Raw genomic sequence first — 26,512 nt, 5'->3', positions numbered from 1 at the left:
TTTAATCTTTTTAGTGGAAATTGCCAAAAAAACACCTTGTAAGTTTGCAATATTGCCAAAAACACCCGTTAGTTTTTGCACTCCTCAAAAAACCCCTTCCTTTTTGAATACAATGATTTTTTAAACCCCCCAAACATCTAATAGTGATTGATAGAGTTAATTTGGAATTTTTTGGACGAAATTGTCCCTTGCGTGGGAAGTTATGGCAAGTGTGATGAGGGGTTTGACTATAATGCCCTTGGGTACTGATGAGTTTCTATTTGAAAATGAAGCTTCATTTAAAATATGAGGTATGAGGTTACATTTTAAAAAAATGAGTTTCTGTTTAAAAAAATGAGTTTTTCTATTTAAAAAATGAGTTTTTTTGTTTAAAAAAATTGAGTTTTCTGTTTAAGAAATGAGTTTTCTGTTTAAGAAAAGAGGTTTCTGTTTAAAAAAAATGAGGTCTCTGTTTAAGAAATGAGTTTTTTGTTTAAGAAATGAGGGTTTTGTTTAAAAAAATGAGGTCTCTGTTTAAGAAATGAGTTTTTGTGGTGTATTTATCACCCCCAAAATCTCTTTATTGCGGTTGATTTGGGCCGGTGAGACAAAGCATGCGGCTCGCAATCACGATCACGTTGCATGAAAAAAATGGGATTTCATGTTCGAGAGAAAAAGGTGCAGACCTTTTCGATGCCTTCGCTCGACGACGAGGGAGCATGCGGTCTTCCCGAGGTCAGCGGCGAAGAAGATGAAAGAGATGAGGTCGACGGCGGGGAAGGCGATGAAGGCGAAGGCGAAGGCGGCGAGATCGAACCCTCATCGGCGCCGCTTCCTCCCTCCGTTCACAGTCGCCAACTTAGGCACCATGGATCGAAACCCCGGAATGATCCCTAACCCTAACCCTATTGCTATCCATGTTGCGGTCTCCGCGATCGAGAATGGTTCCGTTCGAGTTCGACTCGTCTTATCCGGCGTCGCCTGCAGAAGACCTCACCACTCCGAGCCGTAGGGAGCGTCGCCAGACCGGATCGCCAGCGCCCGATAAAGATTTCTCCTTTAAGACCCCACACGAGCGTAGCCCTAGCCGAGATCGCTCGCCCGGATCCGGAGCTCGGCACTCAGCGTTCGCGCGAGATCAGTGACGATGAGATACTCAATGTCCCTACTCAATGAGGGTCTCTGTTTAAAAAAATAAGCTCTCTGTTTAAGAAATGAGTTCTCTGTTTAAGAAATGAGTTCTCTGTTTATATGCTTGTTTGTCTTTGTTTAACTATCGATGTTTTTGTTTAATATATTTCGTTTACGTTTAAAAAAGTGCTTAAATATCGTTGTTTCTATTTAAATATGTACGAGTGCAACCTTTCGATGCCTTCGGCTCGGCGAGCGAGGAGCATCGCGGTCTTCCCGAGGTCGGCGAGCGAAGAAGATGAAAAGAGATGAGGTCGACGACGGGGAAGGCGATGAAGATGAAGGCGAAGGCGGCGAGATCGAACCCTCATCGAGCCGCTTCCTCCCTCCGTTCCCGTCGCGACTTAGGCGCCCATGGATCGAACCCCGGAATGATCCCTAACCCTAACCCTTATTGCTATCCATGTTGCGGTCTCCGCGATCGAGAATGGTTCCGTTCAAGTTCGAGCCCGTCTTATCAGAGCGTCGCCAGGGAGACCTCACCACTCCGACCGCAGAGGCGTCGCTATCGGATCGCCAGCGCCGATAAAGATTTCTCCTTTAAGACCCCGCACGAGCGATGCCAGCCGAGATCGCTCGCCGGATCCGGAGCTCGGCCTCAGCGTTCGCGCGAGATCGGTGACGATGAGATACTCGATGTCCCTACTCAATGAGGGTCTCGTTTAAAAAAATAAGCTCTCGTTTAAGAAATGAGTTCTCGTTTAAGAAATGAGTTCTCCGTTTATATGCTTGTTTGTCTTTGTTTAACTATCGATGTTTTCTGTTTAATATATTGCGTTTACGTTTAAAAAAAGTGCTTAAATATCGTTGTTTCTATTTAAAATATGTCACGAGTGCAACCTTTCGATGCCTTCAGCTCGACGACGAGGAGCATCGCGGTCTTCCCGAGGTCGACGAGCGAAGAAGATGAAAGAGATGAGGTCGACGACGGGGGAAGAGCGATGAAGATGAAGGCGAAGGCGGCGAGATCGAACCCTCATCGGCAGCGCTTCCTCCCTCCGTTCCCGTCGCTGACTTAGGCGCCCATGGATCGAGACCCGGAATGATCCCTAACCCTAACCTTATTGCTATCCATGTTGCGGTCTCGCGATCGAGAATGGTTCAGTTCAAGTTCGACCCGTCTTATCCGAGCGTCGCCACCGAAGACCTCACCACTCGACCGACGAGGAGCGTCATGCCCATCGGATCGCCAGCGCCGATAAAGATTTCTCCTTTAAGACCCCCACGAGCATGCCACCTCGAGATCGCTCGCCCGGATCCGGAGCTCGGCACTCAGCGTTCGCGAGATCGTGACGATGAGATACTCAATGTCCCTACTCAATGAGGTTTCTGTTTAAAAAAAATGAGGTCTTTGTTTAAAAAATAAGCTCTCTGTTTAAGAAATGAGTTCTCTGTTTATATGCTTGTTTGTCTTTGTTTAACTATCGATGTTTTACATTTTAATATATTGCGTTTACGTTTAAAAAAGTGCTTAAATATCGTTGTTTCTATTTAAATATGTACGGGTGGCCAAGATTAATTGGTTTTATATCCAGGATTAATTTATCATGTAAATATTTGTTTTTACTGTTTAAATATTAATGTTTTTTTGTTTAAAAAAATGAGTTTTATGTTTAAAAAAATGATGTTTTACGTTTAAGAAATGAGTTTTCTGTTTAAGAAATGAGGTTTACAGTTTAAGAAATGAACTCTCTGTTTAAGAAATGAGTTCTACTGTTTAAAAAAAATGAGCTCTCTGTTTAAGAAATGAGTACATGCAAAAAGGAATACAAAAAGAATGAAAAAAAAATGTATGCAAAAAGGTTTAAAGAGCAATGATGGAATTTCATAATGCAGGGGGTAAAAAAGAAGTGAAACAATAAAGGAAGGGTTGTCTGAGATATGCAAAACTCACAGGGGCTGTTTGGGAAGTTTTGAAATTATCGAGGGGTAAACAGTAATTTTCCCTTGTTTATTTTATTATTATTTTTTTAATTAATTTCAAATTTGAAATTTAAATTTTTTTTCTTTTTATCATTTTTTTTATTTTCTTTTTTATTTTCTTTTTTTTCGTCCCCCTTTTTTTAACGCGATCCCCTCATAATCGTCTAAATCACAAGAAGAGGATAAGATTTTAATTTAAAATTTTAAAATTTTAATTTCAATTTTTTTTTAAATTATTATTATTATTTTTATTACTATTATTTTTTTAAAATTATTATTATAATTATTTTTTTATTATTATTTATTTTTATTTTTGTTTTTGAAATCCAATTTGCTTCAGGATATGTGTTTGGACGCCTCGGTATTTGTACTTTCTCAAATCACCTCCAGATCCGTTCTCATGCCACATACAAATTATAATTGCCTCGAGATGTGTGTTTGGGCTATCCTAAGATTTGGGATTGCCTCGAGATAGGTGTTCTCAGGGGTAATCCTGTAATTTGCCTTTATGCCTCGAGATATGTTCTCAACGGCAATTTTGTAATTTGCATTTTGTATTTAACTTGGAATTTGCATTCTAGTCCAAAACAATCAAATAATCAATTAAGATTAAGATTAGGACATTTAAATTTTGATTCTAAATATATCAATGATTAGGATATATTAGAATTTAAATTAAATTGGAATTTGGTTTCCATTAGGACATTGAGTTTTATTAGGACATGCGTTATGTTATTTATATATAAACAACCCCCTATAAGGTCCTCACGGAGAAATCACTCAATCTCACGCCTCACACCAGATATGGTTTCATAGAGTCTAGGGAATATGGAGATAGGAAACACTCATCTGAAGGAAAAGGGTACACTCCACTATCTCATGACTCACCCTCTCAACCCTCTTTAACCTTGGAGTTCTAACTCTGATGGAGACCTCTCTCTCATCAAAGTAACAAATCAAGCATAGATAATCAACCACAAGGATTAATAAAATATGTAAGCCATGTGGACACAAGATTAAAAATCAAATCAACTCAGATTTAATAGAAAACATAAAGCAAATCAATGCAAAAATAAGATCCTAGGGTCACATGCCCAAATACCTACTACGGTTTAGCCCTTTATGGAGCAAGTTATGAAACAAAGATTAGTACAATGAATAGCGATGTAAACCATAGAGAAAAGCCACCTTGAATTCATGATGATGGCCTTGATGGGTCGCTCAACTTCTTGAAGAATCTTTCTCGGAAGCTAGGTTCTCGAAGGCCCCCTCGATGCTATGACGGAGGAAAGATCGATTAAAGTTGGTGAAGAACGGCCCCCAATCTCGCTAAAGACCTCCTCTAGAAACCCTAGCCACTTTTCCCTTTGAATGCTCGCAAAAAATCCCCCAAAGAATAGGACAAATGGCCTATTTATAGTTTTAAACCGCGACTGTCATGTGCCTTCACGCACCCACGTGGAATTTCCATGTGCCCACGTTGAATCTGTACATGCCCGCGTGAGCTGCAGTAATTTCCATGCAGTCATGTAGAATTTTCATGCGGTCACGTGAACAGTATTTTTGTTACGCTACTGCAATAGTAAAATGCTACATTTTTGCTACAGTATCTAGCTATAGTCTCTTCATAAACGTGGTTCAAACACTCTTCTCATGAGGCAATATGGTCAGGCACACGTCCATGTGGTAGGCTATAAAGCTTTTCTATATTGATTCATCATTTGAAAGGTTTTGCATTCTTCACAAAGAGTAGGAGCATGAATCAATTATTAGGCAATTGGCTTGAATCCTCTTGAAAGTTGGCTGACACACCCCTTGAGTGTGTGTAGTGCAAGTGCATGGATTGTTGAAGTAATAAAGTATACTAGCGACTGGGTAGTCGTATCCACAAGGAATAGTGCTCGGAGACACAAGTATTGCTATTTAACTATAGTGAAAATGATTAGAAGAATGTGTGAACAATATCGTTGCAAATAAAAAATAAGAAAAGAAGGAAAAGACGCAACGGGAATAAGGAGAGGCAATCGATAAAAAATGGGGCACCCGGATATTGTTCACCTTATGACTATTGTTTCAAGTGCAAGACTCCTCATTATGCCTCCTAACTGATGTCTAATGAGTCGTGGAAATCCTAAGATACATGGACCCAAACCTAAGGTTAACTGTGACTAACCCTCACACTATGCTACAACAGAATGGGATATTCATGGCACCTGACACACCCCTTGTGTGTGACCCGTAAGTGCACGGGTTTGTCGAAGTAATAATACCCCGGTGAGTGGGTAGTCAAATCCACAGGGAATAGTGATCAGAAACACAAAGATTGCTATTTAACTAAAGTGAAGATGAATCAATTATGGTGTGAACAAAATGAAAATGAAAAGAACTAAAGAAAATAAGAAAGATAGGCGCAATAATATGAGTGAAAAGGAGATCGATAGAAAATGGGGCACTCAGACATTGTTCCCCCTAGGATTATTGCTTCAAGTGCAAGACCAACTATTATGTCTCCTAATTAATGTTTAATGAGTAGTAGAAATCCTAAAATACACTGTCCTAAACCTAAGGTCAACCGTGACTAACTCTCCACTATACCCCGGTGGAGAAATCAATCAGTCTCAACACCTCACACAGTGAATAGTTGCAAGAAGCTCTATGGATTACAAGTGATGAACCCTATTCCCTAATATAGGTCTAACCCTTTGATCTAGGCGAAAGACCCCTAGTTATAATTAAGTCCCAGCACTAAGGATTACTTCAACGTTTCACTCTGTTGCTCGTGCAACTAAGGTCCAGCGGAGTTCCTCTCTTAGCATTTCACTCTATTGTGACCGCAAAAAACTCTTTTAAAATGGTGTTATGATTAATCACAATGATGGGGAAAGGGGACGCTCCGTTACCTCTCGACCCTCTAAAATCTTGCTTTGTCTAACCCTCGTGGTATGTCTGATATGTGCTTGTGTGATAAGAATGCGAAGTGTTCTTTCCTTAGCGCTAATATGTGTGCACTTATGTTACTTTCATTCATATAGGGTTGTGAAGCCGAATGTAAGAGAAAGAAGCCAATGTAGATCGTGAATGCACCATTTGGAGGAAATCTTGCGAAGGATCAAACGCAAAGACATAAGTCGGGTTCAAGATGCGAGAATGTGTGCCAACATCCTCGTATTCAAGTTAGCACAATGATTTGGAGGGGCACAAAGGCAGTCACATTAAGTATTCAGGCTTGTGCATGTATGGCAAGATCACCACCAATGTAGCCATTTATCAAAGCAGCAAAATGAGCTACGACATAAACGTGTGCCCATTTACGTTAACTCGCTGAGAACATGGATTCGGGAGTATTTCAGGGCGGCACTGTAGCAGGGTACTACAGCAAACACTATAGAAACTAACAGTAGCAGGTATTGTTCACAGACGGCCGAGAAAAGTGATTTCCAAATAATCCACACTGGCTTGTCGAAATTCCACACACCCGTGCGTTATTCCACAAGCCCGTGTGGTGAATCCTTAGAGGCGTGTCGATTCCCGATTCCAGCCCTATTTAAGGCCGATTTCATCCCCGATTTCAACATTTTTTTCTCCATCTTTTCATCAACTTGAGAGGGGGCTACGGCTAGGGTTTTGAGAGGTATTGGCTAGGGATTAAAGGAGGTTCTATGGCTCTGATATCACACTCTGTTTGGAAGGAGGTTAGTGGGAGAGCTTTCGTCGGCACTGATCAGGCGAGGTGTATCCTACGCCGGACAATGGGACCCTCGGACGAGTAGAGGATTCTCCTTAAGACCATCGTCATGACTATTGAGGGGGTTTTCTATGTATTACATGTTTTTACATTCGATTTCATTGATTGTAACTAGCTCAATTGAGAGGTAAACTTCCTAGTGGGTACTTGGATTTGTGAACCTTAGGATGTATTTGTTTCATTAAACCTTGTTATATTGCTTTCATTAATTGATGTGTTAATTGAGTTCCAATCTTGTATGCTTGATTGTTTGAATACTCCCATAGAGTGATACTAGGGTTAAGAATTCTTATTGGTAAACTCTTATGAGTGAGTGGCACACCATGAGAGTTAGACAAAGGTAGATTGGAGAGGGTTGAGAGGATGAGTCGAGAGGTAGCAGAGCGTCCCCTTTCTTCTCCGGTATGGTTTATCCTACCTCCATTTCCTCGAGTTCTTTGCGGTCATAGTTGAGTGAATGGGCTAAGGAATGACCTTCTGCTGGAGCTTAGTTGCAGAGGCAATGGAGTGAAGCGTTGAAGTGATTTTAGCACCTAGGACTTAATTGTGACTAGGGACCTTCCACCAAGACCAAAGTGTTAGGTCTACATCTTGGAAGAGGATGTATCACTTGGAATCCATAGAACTCATTGCGACTTTATACGAGTGAGAGGTCGAGAGATTGTTCAATTTCTCCTCTGGGACATGTATAGAGTTAGTCATGGTTGACCTTAGATTTGGAACCATGTATTGAAGGATCTCCATGACTCATTAATGCATTAGTTAGAAAGCATAAGAGAGGGTTTTGCACTTGAAATGATTGTCCTAAGCGGAACAATATCCGAGTACCCCATTTATATCGATTACCTTAGCTCCCCTTTACTTGCGCTCTCTTTCTTGTCTCTTTTACTTTTGTGACATTACATCTTGTCATACAACTATTATTCACTTTTCGCTTAGTTAAGAAATAATTGAAGTGTTTTTATTCCCTACTCCCTGTGGATACGATACCCACTCATCTGGGATTTATTACATTGATAAACCAATGTACTTGCGGGACATACACAAGGGCCATTGTCAAGTTTTTGGCACCATTGCCTGGGAGTAGGCGTTTAGAGATACTTTGCACTTTGTTTTCTTAGCTATGTATTCATTCATTCTATTTCACATCTTCTTTTTCTATCATCGTTCTGATTTGTTTTCTTTGTTTGGGTGTAGCTCCAGGTTATGACCTGAGGGAACCCTTCGATATTGATTGAAGGAGATCCTGAACTTTAATGTACACTCAGAAGAAGGGAAAAGAACCTTTGCAAGAACCGTCTAATCAAGCTGAAATAGACGTTGAAGGGTCAGATAATATGCCAGAATAGAATGAGCAACAGAGTACACTTTTTGATTATGCTAGACCCTAAGTTTTGGGTACACAATTGAGTATTATGCGACCCTCGATTACAGCTCTAAACTTTGAGCTGAAGACAGCATTCATCCAAATGATTTAGCAATCAGCGCAGTTCAATGGTTTGGCCGATGAGGATCCAAACAACCATATAGAGAACTTCTTGGAAGTTTGTGATATGCTGAAGATTAACGGTGTATCGGCTGATGCTATTAGATTGAGGGTTGTCCCATTCTCTCTCAAGGGAAGAGCCAAGCAGTGGCTATATTCTTTGCCCAAGGCCTCCATCATGACTTGGAACGAGATGGTCGAAGCTTTTCTTGCTACATTCTTTCCTTCGGGAAAGTTGGCCAAGCTTCGCAATGAGATATCGTTGTTTGTGCAGATAGAGTTAGAGTCATTGTTTGAGACATGGGAGTGCTTCAAGGATCTTTTTTGCGCTGGTGCCCACAGCACGGATTTCCTGAATGGATGATTATTCAGACTTTCTATAATGGGTTGAATCCGAGTACAAGGCAATTGCTAGATGCCGCCACAGGAGGTACAATGGAGAGTAAAATCCCGGAAGAAGCCCGATAGTTAGTAGAAGACATGGCCATGAATAGTTATCAATAGAATGCGCAAGAAAGGAAAAATATGGCTGGGCTTCATGAAATAGATGCAGTAACTTCATTGGCGGCTCAAGTCGAATCATTGAGTAAGAAGTTAGACCTTCTAACTTCTAATAGAGTGGCAGCCGTGACTACTTGCACCGGATGCGGTGGAGGACATGCTTCCTCTGATTGCCCGATCTCTATTGGTGATGCATTTTTCAGTGGAGAAAGCCAATTTTGTAGGGGGTAATGCAATGAGGAACCAAGGGAATCCATATAGCAACACATACAATTCGGGTTGGAAGAATCATCCCAATTTATCCTGGAGCAACCAAAGACCACAAAAGGCCATGTCACCAACAGGGTTCCAACAACAACAAGCCCCAAACATGGAGAACTGAGTTTCAGGCTTGGAAACCCAAATGACCAATTTAGAGAAGGCCTTGACTATATTTGTGCAATCATCGGATATAATGTTTCAATCATTCGAGGCTACACTTCGCAACCACACCGCTTCTTTGCTTAATCTTAAGAATCAAGTTGGGCAAATTGAGAAGTCTCTATATGAGGGACCACAAGGAAGCTTGCCGAGTAATACCGAGACCAATCTTAGAGAGCATGTAAAGGTGATCAATTTGAGAAGTGGTTGTGAGGTTGAGGGTAAGTTTCTGAGTGAGAAGTCCAATGTAGAATTACCCGAGGTCATAGAGATTGAGGAGGGAGCAAGGAAAGAGAAGGAGATGGCACCCCCACCTTTCAAGCTAAGAATCCCTTATCCCTCTAGATTGAAGAATGACCAAGAGGATGAACAATACAAGAAGTTCCTGAGTTTGTTCAAGCAACTCCACATCAGCATTCTCTTTGTTGAGGCATTATCCCAAATGCCTAAGTATGCAAAGTTCTTGAAAGACTTGCTGACCGACAAAAGGAAATTAGAGGAGAGTGCCTATGTGATTCTAGATGCTTCTTGCTCAGCGGTCTTGCAAAGGAATATGCCGAACAAGAAGAAAGACCCAGGAAGCTTCATCATTCTGTGCAACATTGGCAATTTGGGTGAAAAAATGGCAATGGCGGACTCAAGGGCCAGTATTAACGACATGCCTTACACTTTCTTTCAGAAGATAGGCTTGGGAGAGCCTAGGCCTACTCGGATGACATTGCAATTGGCGGACCGAATAGTGAGACATTCGAGGGGCATCATTGAAGATGTTCTTGTCAAGGTAGACAAGTACATTTTTCCCGTAGACTTTGTAGTGTTGGACATCAATGAGGATGCTAATATACCTTTGATACTTGGGAGGCCATTCTTGCACACTTCCAAGGCATTGATCGACATGGACGGCGGGGAGTTGACACTAAGGGTTGGAGATAATAAGCTTACATACCGCCACGCCGAAGCCATGTGACATTCTCTTAAATTTGATGATACTTTTTACTTTCTTGACACTACTGATGAGACTGTTGATGAATATATGTAGGAAATGTTCAATCCAGACCCGTACAAGGGTTTGTTCGACCAAGAGGTGGACAACAAGGAAGTAATGATGCTTGGTTCAACGGAAGAAGTACCATCTACTCCGGGGATCATGAAGAAGGTGCTTTGGAAGATAAAGAGGGTGAGGAGACGCTACCGGAAACACCCCAAGGCTGTTGGGGATGTGCAAGAACTGAACAAGTTGGATGAACCAATGCTAGGTGGTACCAAGCCCGATAACTCCCATCCTACCTTTAAGAGACTTTGCTCTTCATGCTTTCAAGCTAAGGATAAGGGGGCAACCTTCATCTATGAACCCCAGTGAGGTAAGAGAAGGTACGTCAAGCTTTGTGATGTTAAACAAGTGTTTCTTCGGAGGTAACCCAAGTGTTTACTATTTTCTTAGTATTTAGTTTAGCAGTTGCATGAATAAGACTTTGAGTGTTGGTATCTATATATTTGAATGCATTGCTTTTATTTTATCATGGATTTTTTGGTGCAATCATGTGTGTTAATGTATATGGTGAAGATTTGGTCGTTTGAGTGAGTTTTCCATGTTTTTGCTGGTGTATTTTGCATAGTAGGGCAGGCTCTGAGGGTGCATACATGTTCAAGAATTTTTTGTAGAGCCTGCAGAGTTTTCTAAGGCATCTAGAGAAACCACACGGGCGCGTGTGTTTTCAACACTCCCGTGGATCTACACTATGAGGTCATCCAGAGAAGGCATAGGGGTGTGGATGATAAGTGCTTGTGCGATAGGAAAGAACATGTGCAAGAACAGTCTAATCAAGCTGATTTGGGAGTGGAAGAATCTGAAAACATGGCAGAACAGAATGAGCAACAACAGACATTATCCGATTATGCCAGACCTTCAGTGTTGGGGACACAATCGAGCATTGTGTGTCTCCCTATTACAGCTCAGAACTTCGAGCTGAAGCCGGCATTCATCCACATGTTATAGCAATCCGCACAGTTCAATTGTTTGGCGGATGAGGATCCAAACAGTCATATAGAGAACTTTCTCGAGGTGTGTGATATTCTGAAGATAAACGGGGTGACGGATGATGCCATCAATTTGAGAGCCTTCCCATTTTCCTTAAAGGGGAGAGAGAAGTAGTGGCTAGACTCATTACCTAGAGCCTCAATTAACACATGGGAGGAGATGGTAGAAGCTTTTCTTGCCCGATATTTCCCTCCGGGAAAATCTGCAAAGCCTAGGAATGAGATCTCATCCTTTGTACAATTAGAATTGAAGTCTCTATTTGAGATGTGGGAAAGGTTCAAGGAGCTCCTGAGAAAGTGCCTGCAACATGGATTCCTAGAGTGGATGATTGTTCAGACCTTTTACAACGGTCTGAATCCGAGTGCAAGGCAACTCTTGGATGAGGCAACAGGAGGTACCTTAGGTAGCAAGACTCCCAATGAGGCCCATCAATTAATTGAAGAAATAGGGTTAAACAGCAACCAATGGAATGCCAAGAAGGAGAAAAAGCTGGGCGGTCTCCATGAGATAAATGTAGTGGCTTTGTTAGCGGCTCAAGTAGAATCATTGAGTAAGAAGTTAGATCTTCTAACTTTGAATAGAGTGGCGGCCGTGATTACTTGCACCGGGTGTGATGGAGGACATGCTCTCTCCGATTGCCCGATATCTATTGGTGATGCATCTTCGGTTGAGAACGTCGATTTTGTGGGTAATGGCATGAGGAATCAAGGAAACCCATACAACAATACCTACAATCCGGGTTGGAAGAGTCATCCCAATTTCTCGTAGAGCAACCAAGGTCTAGAAAAGGCCATAGGGCCACCGGTCTTCCAACAACAACAGCAAGCCCCAAACATGGAAAACAGAGTTTCAGGTTTGGTGACCCGAATGAACGATTTGGAGAAGGCCTTGACTAGGTTTGTGCAATCATCTGATACAATGTTCCAATCAGTTGAGACTACACTTCATAACCACACCACCTCTTTGCATAATCTTGAAAACCAAGTAAGGCAGATTGCGGAGTCCTTATCAGAAAGGCCACAAGGAAGCTTGCCGATTAACACCGAGACTAACCCTAGAGAGCATGTGAAGGCGATCACTTTGAGAAGTGGTCGTGAGGTTGAGGGTAAGCTTCCGAGTGAGAAGCCCAATGAACATGCACCCGAGGTTATAGAGGTTGAGAAGGGAGCCAGCAAAGAGAAGAAGATGGCACCCTCACCTTTCAAGCCAAGAATCCCTTATCCCACTAGATTGAAAAATGACCAAGGGGATGAACAGTACAAGAACTTCCTGAGTTTGTTTAAACAACTCCACATCAATATTCCTTTTGTTGAGGCATTGGCCCAAATGCCTAAGTATGCAAAATTCTTAAAAGACTTGTTGACCAACAAGGGGAAGTTAAAGGAGAGTGCTTCAGTGATTATAGATGCATCTTGCTAGGTGGTTTTGCAAAAGAACATGCCGAACAAGAAGAAAGACCCGGGAAGCTTCATCATTCCGTGTAATATTGGTAATCTAGGTGAAGAAATTGCATTGTCGGACTGAGGGGCCAGTATCAACATCATGCCATGCACCTTCTGTCAAAAGTTAGGCTTGGGTGAGCCTAGACCCACTCAGATGACTTTGCAATTGGTGGACCGAATGGTGAGACATCTGAGGGGTATCATCGAAGATGTGCTTGTCAAGGTGGATAAGTATTTATTTCCTGTAGACTTTGTGCTGCTAGACATTGATGATGATGCGGATGTACCCTTGATACTTGGGAGGCAGTTCTTGCGGACTTCCAAGGCATTGATTGACATGGACGGCGGAGAACTAACTTTGAGAGTTTGAGATGACAAGCTCACATACCGCCTTACTGAAGCCATGTGACATTCTCTTGATTTAGATAATACTTTATATTTTCTAGACACTACTGATGAGATTGTTGATGAATACATGCAAGAAATGTTCAATCCAGACCAAGAGGAGGATAATGAAGAAGTAATGATGCTTGGTTTGACGGAAGAAGTACCATCTACCCCAGGGATCTTGAAGAAGGTGCTCCGGAATGTGAAGAGGGCTAGGAGACGCCACCGAAAACTCTCCAAGGCTATGGAGACGTGCGTGAATCGAAGAAGTTGGATGAACCATTGTCAGGCGGTCCTAAGCCCGATAATTCACCCTCTACCCTCAAGAGATTTTGCTCGTCATGCTTCCAAGACATGGGTATGAGGGCAACTTTCATCTATGAACCCCCGTGAGGTAAGACAAGATACGTCAAGCCAAGTGACGTTAAACAAGCGCTTCTTGGGAGGCAACCCAAGTGTTTACTGTTTTCTTAGTTTTTAGTTAAGCTGTTGTATGAATAAGACTTTGAGTGTTCGTGTCTTGATTTTTATATACTTGTGCTATGATTTTATTGTGGGTTTTGAATTGTCATCGTGTGTTTCACATGGATTTGGCAAAGTTGGGTCGTTTAAGCTATTTCTCATGTTTTTCACTTGTAAAATTTGCATATTAGGGCAGGCTCTGAGTGTGTAAACATGTTCAGAAATTTTTTACAGAGCCAACAAAATTTTCTATGGCATCCATAGAAAGCGCACGGGAGTGTGGAATTTCTGCACATTCGTGAATTTGCATTGTGAGCTCATTCAAAGAAGGCACAGGGACTTGGACTTGCCCCAGTGAATGACCATGCGATTCTCGCACGCCCGTGGGTAATTTCCGCACGGGCATGTGAATTCCTGTAGAGATTGGAAGATTATCTCGAGTGCACGCAGAGGCGTTGACTCGACCTTGTGGGTGACCTTGTGAAAATCGCACGGGCGTGCGTAATTTCTACACGCCCATGCGAATCTCTGTAGAGGAGCTCTCTCCATCCCGAGAAGACACAGGGGCGTGCGCTTGCCACTGTGAGTTAGGCTTGTGAATGTTTATGCCCGTGCGGAATTTCTGCACGGGCGTCCGGAACACTTAGCAATTTTTCTCGGATGTCCAGAGCAACCACAGGGGATTGCGGCTGCCCTGTGGGTTTAGCGCACGGGCGTGGGTATTTTCCGCACGCTCGTGTGAGAGTATTTAGAGGCAGTGAGTATTTTCCCGAGATCACATAAAGGCTTGCATCTGCCCCTGTGAGGCTTTCCTGTAGAGACGCACAGGCATGGGTAATTTCCGCACGCTCGTGCAGATATATAGAATGCCAAGATGTGTGAGTCCTTTTAAAGGATCATCATTTCTTCTCATTCCCACTCTCCCTCTTTGCCTGAGAGCACCTTCACACTTCTTCCCGACTTCGCACTACCGTATTTGGTGGGATTTTTGCATGGTTTTCTCGCCGCTTCAAGGTTTTCCACTTCAACTCATCGGTAAGCCCTATCTTTTGTTCTCTTCACAAATTCTTGATTTTAATCGATGAAACTGGTTAATAATGCTTTGTTTCTATAATTAGAATGAGTATGCATGTTTAGAACGAAGCTAAAAGCAGTTTAACGGTGTATTTTTTGATTTTTTTAGGCGTGGTCGTGCCTTTTTCACGCCCCGTGGATCCACACGGGTTTGCCAAAATTCCAGACAACCGTGTGGATTTCTGCAGAATTGCTTAATTAACTTGTTTGATCTGTTTTCTTTCAAATTTTGCAAATTATGGCACCCAAGTCAAACAAACAAGCTGATAAGCGGCCGCGTGAGTCATCTTTTGAGTCTAAGGGTATGAGATTCACTATACCCGAGCATCAGGCCCGTTTCGAGCATTTGTCGAGACTTCGATTCGGACAAACTCAATTCATAGACACGAGCATACTGAGAGATTTACAGCAAGCAGACGAGTTCACTAATGAGGTTGAGGATCTCGTGTCGGTGGGTTGTTGGAGACAGTTGTTGTCGATTAGAGAGCCAACCATCTGTGAGCTTACACTGGAGGTCTTGTCATCATTCGAGTTCGATAGATCTTATTCGAGATTCGACAGCCTCTACGCCGTTTAGTTCAGAGCACTTGGACATCACTAGAGCATGAGTATCACGCAGTTTTTAGTCCAGCTTGGCTTATACGAGGATGCATTCACAGATACAGAGTAGTATTCTCAGTTACCGACTGATTATCCTGGAGCTTTGACCTCGCAGAGAGATTACAGAGTATAGTGTAGTCAGTATCAGTACGAGCCAAGGTTGTCCAAGGCCACATGCCTTTCCCGGCCTGCGTACAGATATTTACATGCCGTCATGAGCAGGTCTGTGAATGGCCGTGGTGATAGCACTGGCGTTCTGAGCCAGCAGGAGCTTCTGTACTTGTATTCGATGATGCAGCACATACTAATCCATCTAAGACACACCATCGCTGAGTGCATTCGACATCAGGGCTAGTATGGCAGATTGGGAGCGATCTTGTCGGGTCCATACATTACGAGATTAGCTATGGGTATGGGTCTCTTGGGCGCGATTAGTGGGGCCGAGAAGACGAGTATACCTGCGCCCCTGAGCTTGGAGATGATGCGATTGATGGGCATGGTTCATAGGGTTCAGAAGTGGGTTTATGCTCTGGTTCTTCCGGCCCCAGAAATAGCCGAGGAGGAGGGTGATGATGCCAAGGCTTTCCAGCCTGCCCCCGAACCTTAGTCAGCACCTATGGAGATTAAGGCATCTCTGGTGATAGAGGATCCACCCCCCCGTACAAAGGGTTAGATCTATACTAGGGAATAGGGTTTATCACTTGGAGTTCCAAGAGCTTCTTGCAACCCTACACAGTGTGAGGCGTCGAAAGCATCTCTTTCCTCCGGGGCATAGTGTAAGGGTTCATCATGGTTGACCTTAGGTTTGGGACCATATGTCCTTGGATTCCCATGACTCGTTAAACTTTAATTAGGAGGCATAATTAGTAGTCTTGCAATTGAAACAATAGTTCTAGGGTGAGCAATGTCTGGGTACCCCATTTTCTTATCGATTGCCTCTCCCTGTCCCTATTATGCTTTCTCTTCTTTTCTTTATTTTCATTTGCGTTGATATTGTTCACCTAAATCATCAATCGTTTTTACTATAGTTAAATATCAATACTTGTGTTTCCGAGCATTATTCCCTGTGGATACGACTACCCACTCATTAGGGTATTTTATTACTTCAATTACCCGTGCACTTGCAGTACGCACACTAAAGGGTTGTGTCAGCCGTTTTGAGCCCAAAAAGTTCCTTCCATTGCCCAAATCTAAGTTTTTTACAAGAGAGCTGGGCCAGGGTATAGAGATCCACCTTTGCATAGTTGCTGGAGGTAAAGACCAGGCTTCACTCCACCTTCTAAGGAGACTAAGATACCGTCGGAGGTACATTTGAGAAGTGGAGCTAGTCAATCCAAAGAGTTCTTTGAGTCTAATTGAGAAGATTTTGCAAGAAAAAGGGAGTCATGCTTTCTTATTATTTTGTACCCATTCTCCTTTCTCAATTGTATGAACTCATGAGGGCTACCATTTCTATGATAAGTGTCTAAATACATCACTTTTATTGTATATATTTTATGCACTTTCATGCATAATCTTATGACTCCAATGCCCTTTACGCTTTCTATTTGTTATTATTATTTCAAGACATTGGAGGATCATCTAGAGCATTAATATGCTTCATTTGGCATAAATCGAAGAATTTATCAAAGCTCACACAAATCCTCAGGTTCCGCACAAAAAAAGAGTGGATTTTTAGGCACAGATCACTATAGCAGTGGTTACTATAGCAATTTTACTATAGCAATGTGTGGCCAATGTGCCACCCGCACAGAGGAGATAGAGAGATGTGTGGCTGCACACCAGCCCACACACTCTAGAGCAGAACACATGTTTTAGTGTATAAAAGGAAACTTAGGCTTTTGGGAGGGGGTCTTTGGTGACCATCTCCTTTACGCTTCTCAACCGTCATCTCCATCATTCTCCACCACCATTACCATAGTAGTTCATTGGCCAAAGAAGTGGTTTTTGAAGGTGATTTTAAGAGAAAGAGCTCTGTAGGGAGAAGGTCACACTCAAGGAAGAACATCGAGGAGTTTGATGGTGCTGATCCGACGAGCTCTTGTCACCACCTTCTAGCTTACATCCTAGGGGAGTTGATTATGAGTGTTTGTATTGTTTTGTCTATGAATTCTGTCATTGTGATGTGGAACTAGACTCCTAAGGCCGCCGGGAATCTGGTGAACCTTGGGAGAGGAACTTGTATGGATGATTGATTTCTTTTGTTAATTGAATGTTGCCATAATTATTTAATTTCTATCTAATGTTTTGATGTTCAACTTACACTGAATAGATTCCATAGGTTTTTATTCCTGAATTGTATATGTATAGGAGATGCTTGCATGTGTTAGGTTGCACAATGATTGAAGGGGGATTCAATGTGCCGGTACACCGGACGTTCCGGGTTTCGGTAGCTACCCGCGGGCTTTAGGGTAGTTCTAGCCAAGAGCGAGCATTAGAATTAACCTAGGCAAGATTTCTTATTCCCAAAGACACATTAGGGGTATCTTTTGGATAGAGGAACCCTTATTAGATTAGGACTACACCACGGAGGTTGCGAAGTAGTTGACTCCATAGTCTAGCGGATCAAACCTAGCTAACATTGCATTTAAAGTACCAAATTCATCCTTGCTTGTTCTTCTCCCAAGGGGATCCTCACCCAAGGCCTCTAGTGCTCATTGTACCTTTCCCTTTTGATCACTTGCATGGTATGCCTCAATACATTTTGTTTATAGTTTTTCTTTTATTTATTTTCATGTTTGTGTTTTATACATCAACTCTCCGTTTGGTAGACTAGATAGTGATACCTAAGAGAAAGTAATAGCAGATTTTGGGCCAAGGGAATATGACCCTCTAACACACCCCTTGTGTGTGTGTACCCCAAGTGTAAGGATCATCAAAGTAGTAAAATATCCCGGTGAGTAGGTAGTCAAATCCACAGGGAATAGTTGCTCGGAAACACATGTATTGCTATTTAACTATAATGAAAACCAAGTTGTGATGTTGATTCAAAGTGTCAATGCAAATAATAGTAAAGAGAAAAGAGAACAAGAAAGAATAGGAAAGAGAGATAATCAATGGCAAATTGGGGTACTCAGACAATGCTCACCTTAAGACTATTGTGTCAAGTGCAAGACTATTTTTATGTCTCCTAATTGAGGTTTAATAAGTCGTGCAAATCCAAAGGCACACGGTCCCAAACCTAAGGTCAACCATGACTAGTCCTTTACACTATAGCCCGGGTGAAAGGGATACTCTCGATGCCTCACACTGCGTAGGAGTGCTTGGAGCTCTATGGATTCCATGTGATAAACCCTATTCCCTAATATAGATCTAACCCTTTGGTCTAGGTGAAAGACCCCTAGTCATGATTAAGCCCCAGCATTGAGGATTACTTCAACACTTCACTCTGTCGCTTGCACAACTAAGCCTAGTGGAGTTTGTCTCTTAGCACTTTACTCTATTATGACTGCAAAGAACTCATAGAACATGGAGGTAGGATAAATCATGTCAGAAGGGAAAGGGGACGTTCTGCTATCTCTCGACTCACCCTCTCAACCCTCTTCAATCTCGCTAAGTCTATCCCTAATGAAGTTATCACCCCTATATAGGATTACCTAGATAGATTCTCAACCCTAGTGTCACCCTAAGGGAAAATCAAATCAACAAGCACACGACATTGAAACTCAATTAAAACTTCAATTAAAAAAACATAATAAGAATCAATGAAACAAAATCATCCTATGGTTTACAAGTCCAAGCACTCACTAGGGGTTTAGCTCTCCAAGGAGTAATACAAAATCAGCAATGAAATTGAAAGTAAATGCAAGTAATCCATAGATAAAACCCTCTTATTGTCGGTATCGATGGTCTTGAAGAGCTGCCTCATCTTCTCTAAAGGTTCCTTTGTCAACCCTAGGACACACCTTACCGAATCAATGCCGACAAAAGCTCCCCTAATAGTTTTCCTCCAAAGGAACTCGATGTCGAATACCATATAATGCTCAAAAAACCCAACAAAAGCCTCTCCAAATCCTAGCCGCGCTGGCCCCAAAAGTTAGGCAAAAGATAGGAAGAAGATCCACCAAATAAAACTCTCAAAGTGGTATCTATAGGTCCCAAATTTCCACACGCCCTTGTGAATTTCAAGGTTTTTTGTTTTACTACAGTAAACTTCTACAGTACTTCACCGAAACACTCCCGAATTCACTTTCTTCATCGAGGCCATATGATTGGGCACATATCCATGTTGTAGATCACATCACATCTTTAATTAAACCACATTGACAAAGCTCTTAACAATGTTGCACAAGTTTGAACATATGACTGTGACTGCCTTTGTGCCCCTCCATTTTGTGTATTCATTCTAGCATAATGGAGGTTAGCACACACCCACATGTCTATGAGCATAACTTGTGCCTTGACCCTTGTTCGATCCAAGAATTTCATCAACAATCACGTCCACAATCTACTTTTGCTTCCTTTCTTCCAAACTTGTCTCCACAATCCTAAATGCACAAAAGAACACAAATACACACTAATGAGCTATAAAATCTTATTAAAATAATGCTCAATGTAAGGAAAGTATACTTCGTATTACTTATATACAAGCACTTATCACCCTTTCGTGCTTGTATAGGATGTTTATTACTTGATGACCCGTGCACTTGTGGCCGGGGAATCATGTGCTCGCTTTCTAGCATGTCATGCCCACACAATCAAGTTTTTGGCATCGTTGCCCGGGAAATCCAAGAATGCTACGAAAACTTCTAACTCACTACTCTAGTCATTTATCTTTCCATTTGTAAATATTCTTTATTTCTTCTTTCTTCCTTTGTACATTTATTTATTTATTTTGTTTATCTTATTCTCTTTATTACCATATTTTTTAGTCTATTTATGTGCATAGGGCCATGGGTTTTCAAGAAGCCATTGTTAATTCTAAACTTCATGCTCTTGAAAGACAGCCAAATGAATACATAGCCTAGAAAGCAAGCTAAAGAAATTGATGCGATGTGCAATCCTGCAAGTATGCGGTTTGTCAAGTAATACCTCTCATGCGAGCACGAGAGGGTCGTATTCCCAAGTGCCTGATGATCTACTCTTACTTTTTCTTTGCAATGTTGTTTAACCTACAAGTCTGAATATGATAGAGAGAATATAAAAGAACAAGGAAAATATAAATAGAATGCGAACAGTGAAGGAAAAATACGGGGAATAATCAAGGTAAGGAAGTCGTTATGGATGAGGATCTGTTCAAGGGCCACTAAAGTGTGTAGGATGATAGAACTAACATGCAAGTGGCTAGTTGGACTTAGAATACCCTAGTTTAGGCCAACCTAATGGTCACGACAATTGGCCATAATCCAGTATGAGTATTGGATATGGAATCTCTTCTGCGCAAATCCAATATGAATTTTTCTATGGGAATAGTGTTTTTCTCAAGCTAGGGTTGAAACACAAGCTAGTACTCAACCCTAGAAATGGAAGGGTAGAAATACCCGATGGTCACAATGTATTTATACGTTTATCCCTTACAAGCTTAGTGAGTCTAATACTAGGGCAATGATCATACAACCTAGTATTACCTAAGAATTGATACACATACTTCTCATGCATACCAAGGCATTCAAATACACCAAACAAGGATAAAAAACAAGCAAAAATGCAATAAATAAAATAAATCATCCAAACAACACAAGTTCACCCCCAAGTTTCACCTACATCCGGTGACCTTAGGGGGTTTATCTTTAATGTAGCCACCTCTAAACCCTAAAAATAATGAAAACAAAGCCGAATTAAGCACATAAACACTCAAGAATACATTCTCATGACATCTAAACATCAAAAAACTCAAGGCATCACAACAACGTGCATGAAGAGTTAAGCAAAGACGATGAACAAAATGACCAAATATAAACATAAACTAAAGAACATAAACCCTAAACACTCATAGAATATGAAAATGAGAACAATAAGCACTCAAAGAATATGAAAATGAGAATGCATTGAATTTAAATGCTTGGGTTGCCTCCCAAGAAGTGCTTGTTTAATGTAGTTAGCTTGACGTGTGTTACCTCATGATCATGGTGAAACAAATGGTGGAGAGTTACCTCCATTCTTCGGTGAAGAGTTGTTACCTGGAAAATTCATTGGGAAACATGAAAAAATTTGAAACTTACCTTGGCTCTCAAAGAATAAACGGTCTACCTCATTGGGTGGCATTGTGGAGACATTCATACTCTTTTTAAGCTTTTCATTTGCTTTCCTCCACATCTTCTTTAGAGCTTTCTTTTTATTTCCTTGTGGTGGTGAATCAACTTCCATTTGGGCCACTTGATGAGTTGGTGGAGGAGAGGTGACCTTTTCTTCAACTTCCTTGGTTTCCAACTCTTCCAAGTATTCATTCAAGGGGTTTAGAGCTAATACCTCCTGACACAATCAGAAATGATTAAATCAGTAGTGTTAGTGAAATATAAAGTATCATCATGATCAAGTGTATGTTTCATTGCTTCGGGGAGGGTGAAGACCACTTGTTCATCTCCAACTCTCAAGGTCATCTTGCCTCCCTTGACATCAATTAAAGCACCTGAGATGTTAAGGAATGGACGTCCAAGAATCAAAGGACTTCAACATCATCGTCTACATCAAGGATTATAAAGTCCACTGGAATAATGAGCTTGTCAACTTTCACGAGAACATCCTCAACTGCTCCTCGAACAGAATGATCTGCATGCTGGAGGGTCATTCGTGTGGGCCTCAGATCTTCTAAGCCTAGCTTTCAAGAACAAGTTGTATGGCATCACATTTATGCTGGCCCTAGAATCGGCTAAAGCATTTTCTTCCATTCCTTCCCCAATCACACAAGGGATAATGAAGCTGCCAGGATCAGTAACTTTCTTGGGTAGCTTCTTTTGAATTATAGCAGAACAATTCCCTGATAGAATTACAGTCTCCATGTCTTCTAGCTTCCTCTTGTTGGTGAGAAGATCCTTTTATGAATTTAGCATACTTGGGCATCTATGTGAGAGCTTCAACCAGGGGGATGTTTATATGAAATTGCTTGAAGATGTTGAGGAACTTTTTGAATTAAGCATCTTCTTTGTCTTGCTTGAGCCTGAAGGAATACTGTACCACAGGTTTATACTCAAGCCCCTTTGGAATTGGAGATTTAGGAACATCTTCAGCAAGTTTCCTCTCATTCTTTTTACTTGTATCTTCATTTAAGTTAGGGTCTTCCTGATTAGCTGCCCTAGCATTGGGGGCACTTGGGCTCTCTTCGGCCCTTGCCTCTAACTGTTTCCTACTCCTTAGTGTGATAGCTTTCAAATGTTCCCTTGGGTTGCTTTCGGTGTTACTTGGCAAACTACTCGAGTGGCATTTAGATTGTGCCCTAGCAAGCTGTCTAACCTGATTCTTGAGAGATTAAATAGAATCTTGGACATTTCTCAATACAGTACCAAATTCATCGAGCCTGTCTTCCACCTTCATAAACCTTTCCTCTAATTGGGAAGGGGCTTGATACTGATTTCTGTGAGGTGGTGGAGGCCTATGTTGTGATTGACCTTGATTACGAAAGAGGTTCGGGTGGTTCCTCCACCCCGGGTTACAGGTATTATCGTATTGATTTCCCGAGCCTCTTGGTCTTCCGTCGACATAGTCCACTATCTCCGTTGGCATTGAGCAATAAAGATGGGCCATTGTGATGTTTCATACCCAACACCACAAGTGTCACATGACATAACTGCCTTAGGGTTTGAACTAGACCCGAACATGAACTGATCGAGTCTTTGTGTCAACGCATCAACCTTAACAGCTAATGCATTGCTTTCCATGAGTCTTGGTCAAAGCATCCACTTTGACAGCCAAAGTAGTAGTATCATTCACCTCATAAAGCCATGCTGCTCTAGGTAGTTTTTTTCTAGCGCTCCAATGGCATACATTACTTGCCATGTTTTCAATCAATGTTTCAGCCTCTTTAGGAAGTTTGTTACTCAAAGAGCTACCTGCTGCTACGTCAATGAGTTGCCTAGTAGCATAATTTAGCCCATTGCGTAGCATTTTCACTCTTTTTCATGCAGGGAACCAATGATGAGGACACTTGCGTAGAAGATCCTTAAACCATTAATGTACCTTAAACAGTGTTTCATTGTCTCCTTGCCTGAAGGATGAAATCTACTCTCTCAGTCTCGCTGCCTTACTTGGTGGAAAGTATCTAGTAAGGAACTTCTCTTCCATCATTTTCCATGTGGTGATGGACCAGGAGCTAAAGAAGTGAGCCATCTGTATGCTGCTCCTCTCAGACTGAATGGAAATAGTTTCAATCTCATGGCATCATTAGATACTGAGTTAATCTTGAAAGTGGAATAGATTTGGAGGAAGCGAGATAGGTTAGTGATAAGTGTTCATGTGATAAGAATGCGAAGTGTTCTTTCCTTATGATGAGCTTTAATTTTATCAAGTTTTAGCGCTAATATGTATGCATTTATGTTACTTTCATGAATATAGGGTTGTGAAGCCGAATGGTAAACAAAGAAGCCAATGCAGATCGTGAACGCACTATTTGGAGGAAATCTTGAGAAGGTTCCAACGCGAAGACATAAGTCGGGTTCAAGATGCAAGAATGTGTGCCAACCTCCTTGTATTCAAGTTAGCACGATGGTTTGGAGGGGCACAAGTGCAGTCACATTCGAGTATCCCGGCTTGTGTATTAATAGCGAGATCTTCACCAATGAAGCTGTTTATTGAAGAAGCAAAGCGATCTACGACGTAAACTTGTACCAGTTTACGTTACCTCAATGAAAGCATGGAGTCGGAGTGTTTTGGGCTGGTACTGTAGCAAGTTACTTTAGCAAAATACTGTAATAATTCACTATAGCAGGTACTGTTCACCGGCTGACAAAGTGAAATTCAGAGAATCCACAAGGGCGTGTGGCAATCATCCACGCCCGTGCGGAATTTCCACAGGCTCGTGTGGAGAATCCACAGGGGCGTGTGGATGCTCGATTCCAGCCCTATTTAAAGCTAATTTTAGCCCCGATTTTAGCATTCTTCTTTCCATCTTTTCACCAACTTGAGAGAGGGTTGCAGCTATGGTTTTGAGAGGTATTAGCAAGGGATTTGGAGAGGTTCTACTGCTTCAACATAGCGCTCCATTTGGAAAAAAAAATTAGTGGGAGAGCTTTCGTCGGCACCGATCCGGCGAGGTGTATCCTAGGCCAGAAAAAGGGACCTTTGGAAGAGTCGAGGCTTCTCCACAAGACCATCATCACCACTAGAGAGGGGGTTTTCTATGGATTACTTGCTTTTACATTCTAATTTATTATTGATTGTAACTAGCTCCATGGAGAGCTAAACCCCCTAGTGGATACTTGGATTTGTGAACCCTAGGAAGTATTTGTTCCATTAAACCTTTTATTATGCTTTCATTAATTGATGCTTTAATTGAGTTCCAATCTTGAATGCTTGATTGAATGAATACTCCCTCAGAGTGACACTAGGGTTGAGAGTTCTTATTGGTAACCTTTTTGAGTGAGTGACACACCATGAGAGTTAGATAAAGCTAGATTGGATAGGGTTGAGAGGGTGAGTCAAGAGGTAGCGGAGCGTCCCCTTTCCCTTCCAGTGTGATTTATCCTATCTCCATTTTCTTGAGTCCTTTGTGGTCATAGTAAAGTGAATGAGCTAAGGGATGACCTTCCGCTGGGGCTTAGTTGCAGAGGCAACAGAGTGAAGCGTTGAAGTAATTTTAGCACATATGGCTTAATTGTGACTAGGGACCTTCTACATGGATAAAAGGGTTAGGTCTACATCTAGGAAGAGGATTTATCACTTTGAATCCCCAGAACTCATTGCAATTCTGTAGGAGTGTGAGGTGTTGATATTGTTCGATTTCTCCTCCAGGACATGTATAGATTCAGGCATGGTTGACCTTAGATTTGGGACCATGTATTGATGGATCTCCACGACTCATTAATACATTAGTTAGGAAGCATAGTAGAGGGTTTTGCACTTGAAATGATCCTCCTAGGTGGAACAATATCCGAGTACCCCATTTATATCGATTGCCTTACCTCCCATTTACTTGTGCTTCTCTTTCTTGTCTCTTTTATTCTTGTTTACATTACATCTTGTTAACAAAATCATTATTCATCTTTCACTTGGTTAAGAAACAATTTAAGTATTTTTATTCCCTACTCCCTGTGGATACGATACCCAGTCACCTGCTATTTTATTACTTAACAAACCCATGCACTTGCGGAACATACGCAAGGGGCGTTGTCAAGTTTTTGGAGCCGTTGTTAGGGAGTAGGCGTTTAGAGATACTTTGAACTTTGTTTACTTAGCTATTCATTCATTCATTCATTCATTCATTCTAGTTCACATTTTCGTTTTCTATCACCGTTCTGATTTGTTCTTTTTCTTGGATTACAGAAAAAAAATGATTGACATGCCCGATTTATTCGACACTATCACGGGAATGGTTGAAAATGTGGAACAAAAAGTTCAATTATTTGCAGGACAAGACACACCATGCTATCTCTTTGAAGAACCATATACTATTCAACATCCCGTGGAGGAATCGGTTGAAGAATACATTGCTAGAAGTCAAGAACGGAATTACGAATTAGATAGTGTGCTAGATCAGTTTGAGAAATCTGCATTGGCATCGATGAGTGATCACTTAGAAGAAAGTTTGGAGAGAGTCCTTGCCTAGTTTGATTCATCTTATTATGACAAAGGCATGAACTTTTCTCTATGGGTGTGTCGATGTTAGGAAGGGAAATTTGTAGGATGGAGGCATTGATAGCCATTGAAGACCACATAGAAACACATCCACAAGTAGAAGAGGAGAAGAATGATTTTGAACAGGAGACGAACAACTTTGAGAAAATTGACAGATTGAAGGAAGGAAAGTTGTGCCCATCAATTGATGAACCACCAGAACTAGAGCTTAAAACCCTGCCTGCACATTTGGAGTATGCCTTCTTGATGGAAGACTCCAAACTCCCGGTGATTGTGGCTTCAAACTTGTCTGTGGATCAAAAGTTCAAGCTTGTTAGCATGTTAAATAGGCATAAGGCGGTTATTGCGTGGAAGATTTCAGACATTAAGGGCATAAATCCGTCATTTTGTACTCATAAAATCTTAATGGAGGATGACTACAAATCTATGAAAAGAATGAATTGATTCCAAACATGAAAGAAGACTAAATCCGAACATGAAAGAAGTCGTCAAGGTGGAGGTGGTAAAGCTCCTAGATGCAGGGATTACCTACCCCATAT

The 26,512-nt window shown here is 41.6% G+C and overlaps 2 non-coding genes across 2 annotated transcripts; both read right to left on the bottom strand.

Moving 5' to 3' along the window:
* Window positions 1-8,565: 8,565 nt before the first annotated feature.
* On the bottom strand, window positions 8,566-8,674 carry LOC120266214. Its single transcript, XR_005538056.1, has one exon. It is a non-coding gene; the product is annotated as a small nucleolar RNA R71 (small nucleolar RNA).
* Window positions 8,675-11,490: 2,816 nt separating this feature from the next.
* LOC120266136 lies at window positions 11,491-11,597 on the bottom strand. Its single transcript, XR_005537979.1, has one exon. It is a non-coding gene; the product is annotated as a small nucleolar RNA R71 (small nucleolar RNA).
* Between the last annotated feature and the right edge of the window lie 14,915 nt (window positions 11,598-26,512).

This window comes from Dioscorea cayenensis, chromosome 7 (genome assembly GCF_009730915.1).
Source record: "Dioscorea cayenensis subsp. rotundata cultivar TDr96_F1 chromosome 7, TDr96_F1_v2_PseudoChromosome.rev07_lg8_w22 25.fasta, whole genome shotgun sequence".
NCBI classification, from domain to species: domain Eukaryota; kingdom Viridiplantae; phylum Streptophyta; class Magnoliopsida; order Dioscoreales; family Dioscoreaceae; genus Dioscorea; species Dioscorea cayenensis.
This window is presented reverse-complemented; position numbering and strand designations above follow the sequence as displayed.